Source organism: Dendrobates tinctorius, unplaced genomic scaffold (assembly GCF_039654945.1).
Source record: "Dendrobates tinctorius isolate UK_male_01 unplaced genomic scaffold, ASM3965494v1 ptg000016l, whole genome shotgun sequence".
In the NCBI taxonomy this organism is placed as follows: Eukaryota; Metazoa; Chordata; class Amphibia; order Anura; family Dendrobatidae; genus Dendrobates; species Dendrobates tinctorius.
In genome coordinates, this window is record NW_027361684.1 from 53,154,842 (window position 1) to 53,168,493 (window position 13,652).

The 13,652-nt window shown below is 41.6% G+C and overlaps 1 long non-coding RNA gene across 2 annotated transcripts in view; it reads left to right on the forward strand.

Moving 5' to 3' along the window:
* LOC141080564 (uncharacterized) overlaps positions 1-12,263 on the forward strand; it is a 34,369-nt gene extending 22,106 nt beyond the window's left edge. The window contains exons 2-4 of one of the 2 annotated variants that reach the window (XR_012228968.1): positions 3,616-3,725; positions 5,643-5,694; positions 12,004-12,263. This is a non-coding gene — a long non-coding RNA (uncharacterized lncRNA). Of the gene's footprint in view, positions 1-3,615; positions 3,726-5,642; positions 8,591-12,003 lie in introns of those variants that run through there. The other variant, XR_012228967.1, reaches the window with a different exon arrangement.
* Positions 12,264-13,652: the final 1,389 nt, after the last annotated feature.

Consider the following 13,652-nt stretch of genomic DNA (forward strand, 5'->3'; position numbering starts at 1 on the left):
TTGGACATTGGGAGTTTCTGACTGGATTTAAGACAGCCGACTCCCTCTATCCCTGCTGGTGATTTTTTCCTGCCTCCTGACTAGTGTTGAGCGATATCTTCCGATATCGGGAAATATCAGATCGGATCAGACCGATACCCTAAAAATATCGGATATCGCCGATTCCGATACCGGAAACCAGTGCAAATCAATGGGACACAAATATCGGAATGAAAATAAACCCTTACTTTCCTTGTAGGTTAATTCTACATGAAGGAAAACAACTAAGAATAATGTAGAATGTATTGGGGGAGGTGGAGGAGACATTAAAGGCATAGAGGTTTAGCCCAATCAAATGGAATAGCAGGAATTAATTTTTTTTTCAAGACGTTCGGAGTTACAAAGATATTGACTATGTTAAAGGGGTTGTGTAGCAATAGAGGGAGACATTCAGAAAAGGCACATGTTGGTGGAGTGTTGGAACGGAGTGCTTCATTTAGCTTGGAGGTTGACTGAGCCCCTGACCCGGAGTACACGGCACGGATGCGGGCACCTGTATGCACAACTGACTGAGTAAAGCTTTGGAACTACATGTCCTGTTGTCCTCCAGTTATTTCTGCGCCAACACACTCAGCACTGCTACATCTCTGTGCCTGGCACTGCACCATCTACGGCTCTTCACTACCCCTCCATCTACACTGCCCTGGGACTACAGCCCTACCTGTGGAGGGCCACAACATCATTGCTGCATCACACCATCTGTCCCAGAGGATCTGTCTGCAGCGTTGGCTTAACATCTTCATTGCCGAACACTACAGGTGGCGTCACGAATCATTCACTCAAACTTTAATCATCATCCACACGTTCAACATTTCCCTTTTACAATGGACGCCCAGGGCCAAGGACCGGGTCACAGCTACCGTGACATCTCCCACTGAAACCAACGGGCCCGGTACCGAGTACCCCACCAGCCCTGGCGGGCGATCCAACTTGGTGGAAATACATAACAGAACAGGTTGTCCGGGCTTTTCACGTAATCTCAGTGCATATCTAGGCTGCAGAATGCTGACAATAAGTAATTTACCTTCTGTGGCTAGTCTGCACGGTTTCCAAGATATCATCTCTTCTAAGATAAACGTCCAGGGGGGGGGGGTGTTCTGGCATTGAAATGAGAACTTGTCGTTTCCTCCTCCCTCACTAGTTTCAGTTTCCATAGATCACTGTTCAGCATGTGTCTGGGGGGAGGAGCAGCTGGGTGGTCTGCTCGCAGCCAATCACAGCCATGCCAGTAGTTACATGCCTAACAGGATGTGCCCACACTTCTTAGGATTCCTCATTGGCTGAATCAAATCAAAGTGGCTCATAGCATTATGGGAAATTCCGATTCCGGTATTCGATATGCAAAAAGTATCGGAACTCAGTATCGGAATTCCGATACAGCGAATATCGGCCGATACCCGATATTTGCAGTATTGGAATGCTCAACACTACTCCTGATGTCTTAGTTTCCAGCTCAGTCCCTGCATGCTCAAGCTAAGTGTTCATTTGCTATTGTTCACATTTGATTTGGTTATGTCTATTTCAGTTTTGTGTGGTCAGCCAGCCCCGGCTGAGGCTGTGCTGAATTTCCATCCTTATGTTATTGCTTGTGCCAGTTTGTTTTTGTCCCTTATTAGATTGGCCTCTCTTTGCTCTGTTTTCAGAATATACCAGAGTACTGATATAGTGGGTGAAGTCTAGTGACTTCAGTTTTTTTTCTATCAGACATATTGGGCATTTTTTGCAGGGTTTTTTGAGTGATTGCAAACAGTGTCTTTCCTTTCCTGTCTAGTTACTTTGGGCCACATCGTTTGCTCAGCCTATTTTCCTACCTGCGTTTGTGTTTTCATCTTGTCTCACCGACAATATATGTTTGGGGGCTATCTATTCCTTTTGGGGTTTGCTCTGGGGCAGTTTAGATTCCCCCTTTCTTGCTTTAGGCTTATTTAGTTCTCTGGCTGTGTCGAGGCATCTAGAATCATCGTAGGTACGCTCCAATGCTAGGATCAGGGGTCTGCAATCCGCTTAGTTACCAACCTCTCTGGTTTTCTGTGACTTAGCTTGGTCTTGCTTTCCTCCTCGGTGACCCAATCATAACAACCACCATTCATGGCAATGGCAGAACCCCCAGCACTGTACGAGGTATTTCTACACAGGTCCACAAATCACACTGGGTACAACAAGAACATGGGGGAAGTTGATCTCTCTGATCAAGTCCTCTAGCCATACAGTGCCATGAGAAAAGCCAAGGTGTGGTACAAGAAGTTGGCCGTGCACATCGTAAAAATGGCAATGCACAACTCTTTTGAGCTATCATGATGTGCAGGGCAGACTGGTATGCCCTACCTTCAGTTCCATGAGGTAGCGATCAAGGCCCTAATCTTTGGAGATCAGAAAGGAGCTGGCCCCAGTACTTTCGGAACAGATGATGCTCATATCATACCAGTCCAACATTTCCCCGGGAAGGTCCCTCAAAGCACAAAAAAAGGAAGGTTGCAAAAGAGGTGGTTAGTGTGTTGCAGAAAGGGGATACCCAAGACTGGGGATGGACATACCACCGGTCCTGGAGGTGGAGCGGGGCCCTTGCAGGCAGAAAGTGTCTGTGTCACCACCTGGTGCACCCAACAAGTGAAGGGGACCATTCGCCGTCAGGGACATTGGCACGCTATGGGGCCCATGAGTCGGGGGGGCCTGGTGCCCCCGTGCTTTAAACTGTGTGGTGCAGTGACTACTGTGTCTGCTAGGAGCACTGTGTTGATGCCCCAGGACAGGCATACAGGCATTTCCATTGTGGTAATGGAAATAGGAGGAACGGTAGGATGGTAAATGACCGTTATGTATCCCAGGGTGGGTGGCCCTGGAATGGAAGCTTGAACATGTGTTAATCAGCAAAGGTACTGCTGAGGTTTCTGTTAAAGTGTGTCAGGGAAGGCTTCCAGGTGGCTGGTGAGACGGGTGGGACCAGTCACCTACAAACCCACCCAGGGGCATGTGTCTGAAGTAAAGCCTATGTGTGTGGTTGTGAATCTGAAGGACCTGCAATGAGGTCATAGCCATGTGATGCTGTGGGCGTGGCTATGGACCATATAAGGTGACCAGGGTAGGTCACATGAGGGAATGCCTGGATCTGATTGGTCCGTGTGGAAGGTCCTGGAAGGCCGACGTGCTAGAAGGTGTGCTGCCTTCCTGAAGTGCACATGTGAATGCCGCTGACCGTGTGTGGCCTGTGTGTAATAGCCTGTGAGTACTGGACAGTCCCCAGGAGGGAAGGGATGTCAGGACTGAGAAGCAGCTAAGATGTAACCCCGGAGGGGGGAATTAACTGAGAGACTGTAGAGCCTGTTTGCTGGACAAAGCGCAGCCTGTGTGACCACAAGGCTAAGAGAGCGAAGCTCTACATTGAATGTTCATTTGGTCTGATGCAAGACTGTTGCTGCTATATGGTTTATGCTGCCCAATAAACCTCATGAACTGTTTATGTTGAAAAACCCATGCCGGACCTAGTTAATCGGCTGCCAAGCGAGTGTCCCCAACATGAATAACAAGCGCTACCTTACAACTGTTTGAAATACTCAGCTCTCCCTTTTCCTTCCTCAGGTCCTGTCTTTTCCTTGTCATCTGAGGGAAGAAGGCACAATGACATCACTATAACATGCACTTCTGGAAAAAGTCAGACATCACTGAGATCGACACTGCGGGAGGGAGAGGTAACTATTTGACTTTTTTTATGCATCGAGCATTATATGGGGTCCATTCTGTATGGTACATTATATGGGGCCCATTCTGTATAGTGTTATATGGGACCATAATTCTGTATGGAGCATTATATGTGGTCAATTCTGTATGGAGCATCATATGGGGCCCATTCTGTATAGAACATTACATGGAGCCATTATTCTGTTTGGAGGATTATATGGGGCCCATTCTGTATGGAGCATTATATTTGGGTCATTATTCTGTATAGAGCATTAAATGGTGGCCCATTATGTACAGAGCATTATATGGGGCCAATTCTGCTTGGAGCATTGTATGGGGACCATTCTGTATTTAGCATTATGTGGGGCCCATTCTGTATTTTGCATTATATGGGTCCATTAATCTGTATGCAGCATTATATGGGGATCATTATTTTGTATGGAGCATTATATGGGGTCCATTATTCTATATGGAGCATTATATGGGGTCCATTATTCTGTATGGATCATTATATATGGTCCATTCTGTATTAAGCCTTATATGTGGCTCATTATTCTGTATGGAGCATTATATGAAGTCCATTACTCTATATGGAAAATTATATGGCGTCCATTATTCTATATGGAGCATTATATGGGGTTCATTATTTTGTATGTAGCATTATTTAGCATTATTATATGGGGTCCATTCTGTATGGAGCATTATATGGGGCCATTATTCTACATGGAGCATAATATGGGGCCCATTCTCTATGAAGCATTATATGGGGCCCTTTCTTTATAGAGTACTACATGTGGCAATGGGGCCCATTATACTGTACGAAGTATTATATATGAGGCCCATTGTCTGGAGCATTATATGGTTCCCATTATTCTCTATGGAACATATGACAACCATTATAGTGTATGGAGCATTATATGGTTTCCCATTCTGTATAGAGCATTATATGATGCATTGGGGCCCATTATGCTGTATGGACCATTATATGGGGCACATTATTTTGTGTGGAGCAGTATATGGGTCCATTATTCTGTATGGATCGTTATATGTGGTTCATTCTGTATTGAGCATTATATGGGGCCATTATTCTATATGGAGCATTATATGGGGCTCATTATTCTGTATGGATCATTATATGAGGTCCATTCTGTATTGAGCATTATATGGAGCCATTATTCTGTATGGAGCATTATATGAGGCTCATTATTCTGTATGGATAATTATATGAGGTCAATTCTGTATTGAGCATTATATGAGGTCCATTATTCTATATGGAGAATTATATGGGGCTCAATATTCTATATGGAGCATTATATGAGGTCCATTATTTTGTATGGAGCATTAAATGGGGTCCATTCTTTATGGAGCATTATATGGGGCCATTATTTTACATGGAACATAGTTTGGGGCCCATTCTGTGTAGAGCATTATATGTGTCCCTTTCAGTATAGAGTATTACATGAGGCATTGGGGCCCATAATACTATATAAAGCATATGGGGCCAATTTTTCTGTCTGAAACATTATATGTGGCCCATTAAACTCTATGAGGACCATTATAATGTATGGAGCATTATATTGTTTCCCATTCTGTATAGAGCATTATATGTGGCATTGGGGCCCATTATACTGTATGGACCATTATATGGGGCACATTATTTTGTATGGAACATTATATGGGGCTCATTATACTGTATGAAATAATATATGGGGTCCATTATACTTTATGGAGCAATATATGGGGTCTATTATTTTGTATGGAGCATTATATGGCGTTCATTATACTATATGAAGCAATATATGGGGCCCATTATACCGTATGGACAACTATATAGGGGAAAATTGACTTTTGTAAAGATTACACCGCAGAGAACAGTTTCCACTGTTAGGGTACATTTATCAATATCCCATTTACCTCTATTACTACAGGTACTGAAACCCTGAAACCAGTGGACCATCAATCACCTGAATCCTCTCTAATGTATGGTATTGTAGAATTTATAATAGATATCACTCAAGTAAGAGAAATCTTTGGCATTGTACTATACCTATATTTCTCTGCCTTATCTGTGAATCATGAATTGTGATATGTGTTAAAGGGGCCCACTGAGAATCTTTCGACTGGAGTCCATGAAAACCTGGAGCCGGTCCTAGACCCCCCCACAGGACCGCCATGGAGCACAAGAATTTCATTAACTGAAAACTGTAAATACAGATTAAACAACAACCACAAGACAGATTTCAACAACTGAAGTATCATTTTAATCAGTATAACAGCGCCAACCTGACAGTGTATGTAGTAAACTGAGTAAAATCCCTCTAAAGGTTCACATTAAACTTCATGGGTGCCAATAATGATGAGCAGGACTATACACAGAGAACATATGGTCTTTCTGAGGCCGTCAGCTCCTTGAATAATATAGTTATCTCCCTAATGTATTTATATAGCTTTTTTATTCACCTAATCTTTGACAGTGCATTTCAATAAAAGCTGAATATTTGAGCAACTGCACAACGGATAGTGCTGAAATATGTATATTTCATAATGTTTTAAACAGCCCTATCCTGCACTACCTCTGCTTGTGCAGGGGTAGTGTTACTGATACCTTAAAGCAAACCAGGTATCCAAATCATTCCTTCTTGTGATATTAGAAACACATTAGACAACTGCTCATAATGTTAAAGTTCAATATTGAAATAGGATCTGGAGGTCCCAGATTGTCTTTAGGAAGGGTGGGCCAGACATATTTCTTGCACAAGAGCCCCAAGCTGTCAGTGTCCGCCCCTGGCAAGGACACCACTTATCAATGTAACATCTTCCCCAACAAACCTAGCCTGTGTAAAAAAGAATGCTTCAGACTGTAGCACACATCCATGGACTACTAAATTCATTTCTGACTTACACAGCTCAAGTATACCTACCTAACAAAGAGTACACAACTTCCGTATGTCAACCTGACGAACAGTAAACAACTCAGGTATGCCAACCTGACGAATATTACACTACTCACGCATATCAACCGGATGCATTCTAAACAACTTACGGATGACACTACATTATATTGTTCACATACCATGAAACAGTAGATCAATTCCAAAATGGACTCCCTTGTGGGGCATTTCCACTGTTCAGGCACATCAAGAGTTCTCAGAACGGGACATGACATTCACAGACCATTCCATCAAAGTCTGCATTTCATAAAGTCACTCCTTCCCTTCTGATTCCTGCCTAGAGTCCTCCACATATGTGGTATCTGTGTGCTCAGCAGATTTTGGGGTCCATTTTCCCCTGCTATCCTTGTGAAAATAAAAAAATTGGTGCTGAAAGATCAATTTTGCGCAAATTAATTAATGTTTTCATTTTCACAACTCAACATTATAATTTTCTGTGAAGCTCCTGGGGGTTCAACCTTCTCACCACACATTTAGAGAAATTCTTTGGTGGTCTAGCTTTGAAAATGGGGTCACTTGTGGAGGTTTTCCACTGTTTAGGCACATCAGAGTCTCTCCAAATGCGGCATGGCATCCGCTCTCAATTCCAGCCAATTTTGCGGTCAAAAAGTCAAACGGTGCTCCTTCCTTTCCCAGCCCTGCTGTGTGGCCAAACAGTGGTTTTCCCCCACATATCTGGTATCGCATACTCAAGCGAAATTGCAAAACAATATTTAAGGTCCATTTTCTCCTGCTACACTTGTGAAAATAAAAAGTTTGGGGCTAAAGAATATTTTTGTGGAAAAAATTAGATATTTTATTTTCACAGCTCTAAGATATAAACTTCTGTGAGGCACCTTGGGGTTCAAGGTGCTTACCACACATCTAGATAAGTTCCTTGAGGGGTCTAGTTTCCAAAATAGGGCTACTTGGGGGGGTCCACGGTTTAGGCACATCAGGGGCTCTCCAAACGCTACATGGCGTCTGCTCTTGATTCCAGCCAATTTTGCATTCAAAAAGTCAAACAGTGCTCCTTTCCTTCCAAGCCCTACCATGCGCCCATCAGTGGTTTTTCCACACATATGGGATATCAGCATACTCAGGAGAAAAAAAAAAATTTCCTCCCACATTGCTTCAGTTCCTGTGAAGCACCTGAAGGGTTAATAAACTTCTTGAATGTGTTTTTGAGCACTTTGAGGGGTGCAGTTTTTACAATTGTGTCACGTGTGGGTATGTTCTGTCAAAAAGACCTCTCAAAGTCACTTCAAATGTGATGTGGTACCTAAATAATGGTTTTGCAAATTTTGCTGGAAAAATAAGAAATCGCTGGTCAACTTTTAACCATTTTAACTTCATTAAAAAAATTATGCTGACTGTGCTGATGTAAAGTAGACATGTGAGAAATGTTACTTCTGAACTATTTTGTGTCACATAACTCTCTGATTTAAGGGCATAAAAATTAAAAGTTTGAAAATTACTAAATTTCCCAAATTTTCAATTTTTTTTCACAAATACATGCAAATCATATTGAAGAAATGTTGCTACTATCATGAAGTACAATATGTCCCGAAAAAATAATCTCAGAATCAGTGGAATCCGTTGAAGTGTTCCAGAGTTATTACCTCATAGGCCGGAGTCACACTGGCGAGAAATACGGACGAGTGCTATGCGCAAAAAAACGCCTGTACAGTAGTACGCCTGTAATACGCCAATGCAAGTCTATGAGGGCGAGAAAACTTTGAATTACACACGGACCATACATGTGACTTGCAAGAAATATGCACCAACGTCCTTTAACAAAAGCTGGCAATTCAGTTCGCAATACAGTAAAATCACACTGACATGTTTAATAAAGAATAGAAAGAATAGATATATACAAATAGAATACACATATATATATGTACATACATACACACATGTCATTGAGACACATATATATATATATATATATATATATATATATACACACAGTACAGACCAAAAGTTTGGACACACCTTCTCATTCAAAGAGTTTTCTATATTTTCATGACTATGAAAATTGTAGATTCACCCTGAAGGCATCAAAACTATGAATTAACACATGTGGAATTATATAATTAACAAAAAAGTGTGAAACAACTGAAAATATGTCTTATAGTCTAGGTTCTTCAAAGTAGCCACCTTTTGCTTTGATTACTGCTTTGCACACTCTTGGCATTCTCTTGATGAGCTTCAAGAGGTAGTCACCGGAAATGGTTTTCACTTCACAGGTGGGCCCTGTCAGGCTTAATAAGTGGGATTTCTTGCCTTATAAATGGGGTTGGGACAATCAGTTGTGTTGTGCAGAAGTCTGGTGGATACACAGCTGATAGTCCTAGTGAATAGACTGTTAGAATTTGTATTATGGCAAGAAAAAAGCAGCTAAGTAAAGACAAATGAGTGACCATCATTACTTTAAGAAATGAAGGTCAGTCAGTCTGAAAAATTAGGAAAACTTTGAAAGTGTCCCCAAGTGCAGTGGAAAAACCATCAAGCGTTACAAAGAAACTGGCTCACATGAGGACCACCCCAGGAAAAGAAGACCAAGAGTCACCTCTGCTGTGGAGGATAAGTTCATCCGAGTCACCAGCCTCAGAAATCGCAGGTTAACAGCTGCTCAGATTAGAGACCAGGTCAATACCACACAGAGTTCTAGCAGCAGACACATCTCTACAACAACTGTTAAGAGGAGACTTTGTGCAGCAGGCCTTCATGGTAAAATAGCTGCTAGAAAACCACTGCTAAGGACAGGCAACAAGCAGAAGAGACTTGTTTGGGCTAAAGAACACAAGGAATGGACATTAGACCAGTGGAAATCTGTGCTTTGGTCTGATGAGTCCAAATTTGAGATCTTTGGTTCCAACCACTGTGTCTTTGTGCGACGCAGAAAAGATGAACGGATGGACTCTAAATGCCTGGTTCCCACCGTGAAGCATGGAGGAGGACGTGTGATGGTGTGGGGGTGCTTTGCTGGTGACACTGTTGTGGATTTATTCAAAATTGAAGGCATACTGAACCAGCATGGCTACCACAGCATCTTGCAGCGGCATGCTATTCCATCCGGTTGGTGTTTAGTTGGACCATCATTTATTTTTCAACAGGGCTATTTGACCAATAAGGAGAGTGATGGGGTGCTACGCCAGATGACCTGGCCTCCACAGTCACCAGACCTGAACCCAATCGAGATGGTTTGGGGTGAGCTGGACCGCAGCGTGAAGGCAAAAAGGCCAACAAGTGCTAAGCATCTCTGGGAACTCCTTCAAGACTGTTGGAAGACCATTTCCGGTGACTACCTCTTGAAGCTCATCAAGAGAATGCCAAGAGTGTGCAACGCAGTAATCAAAGCAAAAGGTGGCTACTTTGAAGAACCTAGAATATAAGACAAATTTTCAGTTGTTTCACACTTTTTTGTTAATTATATAATTCCAAATGTGTTAATTCATAGTTTTGATGCCTTCAGAGTGAATCTACAATTTTCATGGTCATGAAAATAAAGAAAACTCTTTGAATGAGAAGGTGTGTCCAAACTTTCGGTCTGTACTGTATATATTTATAGTGCATAGAGTTCTACATAGCATAATAGCCGCTAAATCAATTGCCAGCTTCTGTAAAATCATTACAAAACCCGACATGAAATGACACATGGTTTACATACAGTAAACCATTTCATTTCATTTAGTTTTTTATATGTCTTTGAATAATAATTAGATTAGTGTATGTGTATAACATTTTGTAAATGTAGGTGTTAAATTAACGGATAAATTCATTGAAAAAAATAGCGTGGGCTCCCACTGTATTTTCTCCACCAGAGAGGGAAAGCTAGTGAGTGAGGGCAGATATTAATAGCCTAGAGAGGGACCATTGTTTTTGCCCCCCCCTGGCTAAAAAAATCTACCCCCAGCCACCCCAGAAAAGGCGCATCTATAAGATGCGCCTTTTCTGGCACTTAGCCTCTCTATTCCCAATTCCTTTAGCCGTGGCTCATGGGATAATAATGGGTTAATGTCACCTTGCTATTGAAAGATTACATTAAGCCGGGTTAGTAATGGAGAGGTGCCAATAAGACACCTATCCATTATTAATCCTATAGTACTAAAGGGTTAAAAAAGACACACATTAATTAAAATTATTTTAATGAAATAAATACACAAAGTTTTTGACCAAATGTATTATTCTGCAAATCCAAAAGAATCACTTGTTGTCTTGTAAAAAAAGTAAAATAAAAAACCAATAATATCCATACCTCTCGGCCAGTCAGGTCCCCCGCTGCAATCCATCACAAGGGGTTAAATTGTTTACAACAGGGATCGGTGCTAATGCTACCGGCCCCGTTGTAAACCACTGCAGAATGAACAAAATCATGTCAGGCGTCCCAGCTGACCGGAGATGAACTGATTAGCGTGGGAAAGTTTCTGAACTTTTTCCCACGCTCCCGAGTTCACTTCAGGTCAGCCAGGCACTCCGTGCAGCCTCAGTGATGTCAGCGGTAGTGAGAGAGGCTGCGCGGAGTCCCCGGCTGACCTGAGGTGAACTGACAGCATGGGAAAATTTCAGAAACTTTCCCACGCTAATCAGTTAAACTCCGGTCAGCCGGACCGTATTTTTATATGCTGTGTCTATCTCTGGCCATAAAGTGACACTGGTCGGAATTGTAATATCTTGTCTGGCCATAAAGGTGTAGACAGGCTTTGGGTGTAAAGGTGTTAAACCATACTTCCAAAATCCTGAGTGTGTGTAAGCCACTATTAACAGCTCATTTTCAGGCCAATGGAAGCCTGTAAACTAAATGGCCCCCAAGTAGTGGCAACAGGCAGTTGAGTCAAAGAAATGGTTAATCTTAGTTCTCTAAAGTCTAGAAAAATAACTGAAAAACAACTGGTAACCCATGACACCATCTTAATTGTTATAATCTGTCTACGTGGTTGGATAATTCTGCCAGTGGTCAGTTCCAAATTTCCCTCTTCTTCCCTTGAATAATGTCTAAATATGTCAAGGCCAAATATCTTCTTGGCCAAAATGTACTAACAGGATATGTTAAATTGATATAAGGGAAATGCCAAAACCCCCATATATATTCTCGTCACCTCCAATTAAATAATATCTCATAACTCATGATATAGTTGACATATCGTTATATATATATAACTATCATTCTTGCCAATTATTGTGTAAGCTCTCCTCCATTTTTGTCAATTGTTACACAATGTTACGGAATTGTCCATATTTGTTCATTTCCTCTTCTGGTTTGCTATAAAAGATCAAGCCCCCACCTTAATAAAGGATGAGATTTACTTGATAGACAAGCAACCTGTGTCTCTCGTTTTATTTCTCCCAATCCTAGGTACCTAGGCAAAAGCTCCTCCTGAGCTATACCCGAGGAGACATAGAAATCCCTTCTCCGACAACTTGGAGGCCCCAGCGAGATATAATGTTCCCCTTCGACTTTCATCTCAGACTGAACAATTGACCACCTCTATCCTGAACAGAAAACCAGATCCTGGGTAAGTGAGTACATTTGTTACTCACACCGTTTTCTCTCCGGGAAAAGAGGCTATCTGGAGTCAGTCTGTGGAGATTTCTAACGGGAAAAGCCCTCGGGTAAAAAAGGTATATATTATTTGTTATCTCTTGCTTGATTGTCTGTTTGTTTAAGTGCTGTTAACAATTGTTTTGTTTCAGGATGAAGTGCGATGATTTTCCATTTGTTTTGTCTGCATCTATAACAAAGGTTCCTGTCTTTCTGTTTGTAATGATCTCAAAGTTTGTTAATATTGAAAATATTGCAATCAAATTGTCTTGAACCTGCTTTGCTATACTTGGTTTATGTTTGTTCTAACTTTTATTCTCCTTTTGTTTGTTGATGCCTTGTCAGATGTTAATTGATAAGTAGTACTGACAATGCTGTGCAGAACTGTTCTGATTATACTACGGTCCTGATGTTGCTATATCTGTGTTGTGGGGTACTAAGCAGTGCTGTTGATGTATGGAGACTAAATGACGTGTGCTCAGTGTATAAAATTTTTGCTCAAAGCAGTGAGTAAGATAAAACTCTCCAGTTAGTTGCTACTTGAAAAAATTTACAGGAAGGTCCCGGGTGGGAGTTTGTAGTGAAGAGGGAAAATCACGTGAAGACAATCTATGTGAATATAAATGTAAATGTTTTTTGTATGCAACCCGGTACTCAGATAGGATGCTAATTAGAGGATATAGTGAACCAAGCAAGAGTTTCTACAAATAGATGTGATTTATGTTTTTGTCCATTGGCAATAGATCATTTTTGATAAGATGCGGGGAGCGAGAGAGTACAGAAGTACTGTGGATATGGATGTGATTGAAATGTCGGACAAATGCTTACCATGTGTGTACCATATTCTGTGTGAAAAGGGTCTGTGTTCAGTTCACCAGTATAAGTGCAGAGTATATTCTTGTCATATGCATTGTTTAAAAGCTGGGTAGATGTATTGGACCCATGAATGGTATATGCCAAGGTGGCAAGATAATATCACGCACGAATATTATCTTAGTGAACCCAGAGTGGATTCAGGAATAGACCTTGCATATTCAGAGTCTAGTAAGGACTCAGTTCCAGATGTATGAAGAGTATATAGCGCTTTTGTTTGGAACTGTGTTGTTGACAGTAATCTGTCTAATTGTTTGGGAGAGTATGTATCAACATTAGGATAGAACTGAGAGCTGCGGTTCCGGTTATTGCTTTGATAGTAGGATTGCTGGCTATTGTAGTTAGACCAGTGGGATCCCGCTATTACATAACAGGGCTGAAGACAGGGGTCGCTACCCTTGACAGCTGTTATGGGTGCTAGGCACACCAGGTCAGGATAGACTACAGATCCGAGATATAAGATAAAGGACCTGGTGCGTCATGGGCAGGATTATAAAGCAGTTAACAATACTGCTGACAATTCTTGAAAAGGCAGGAATGCCAAGGAATGGATGTTTGGATGCTGAGAGATACGATAAGTGTTTAGGTAA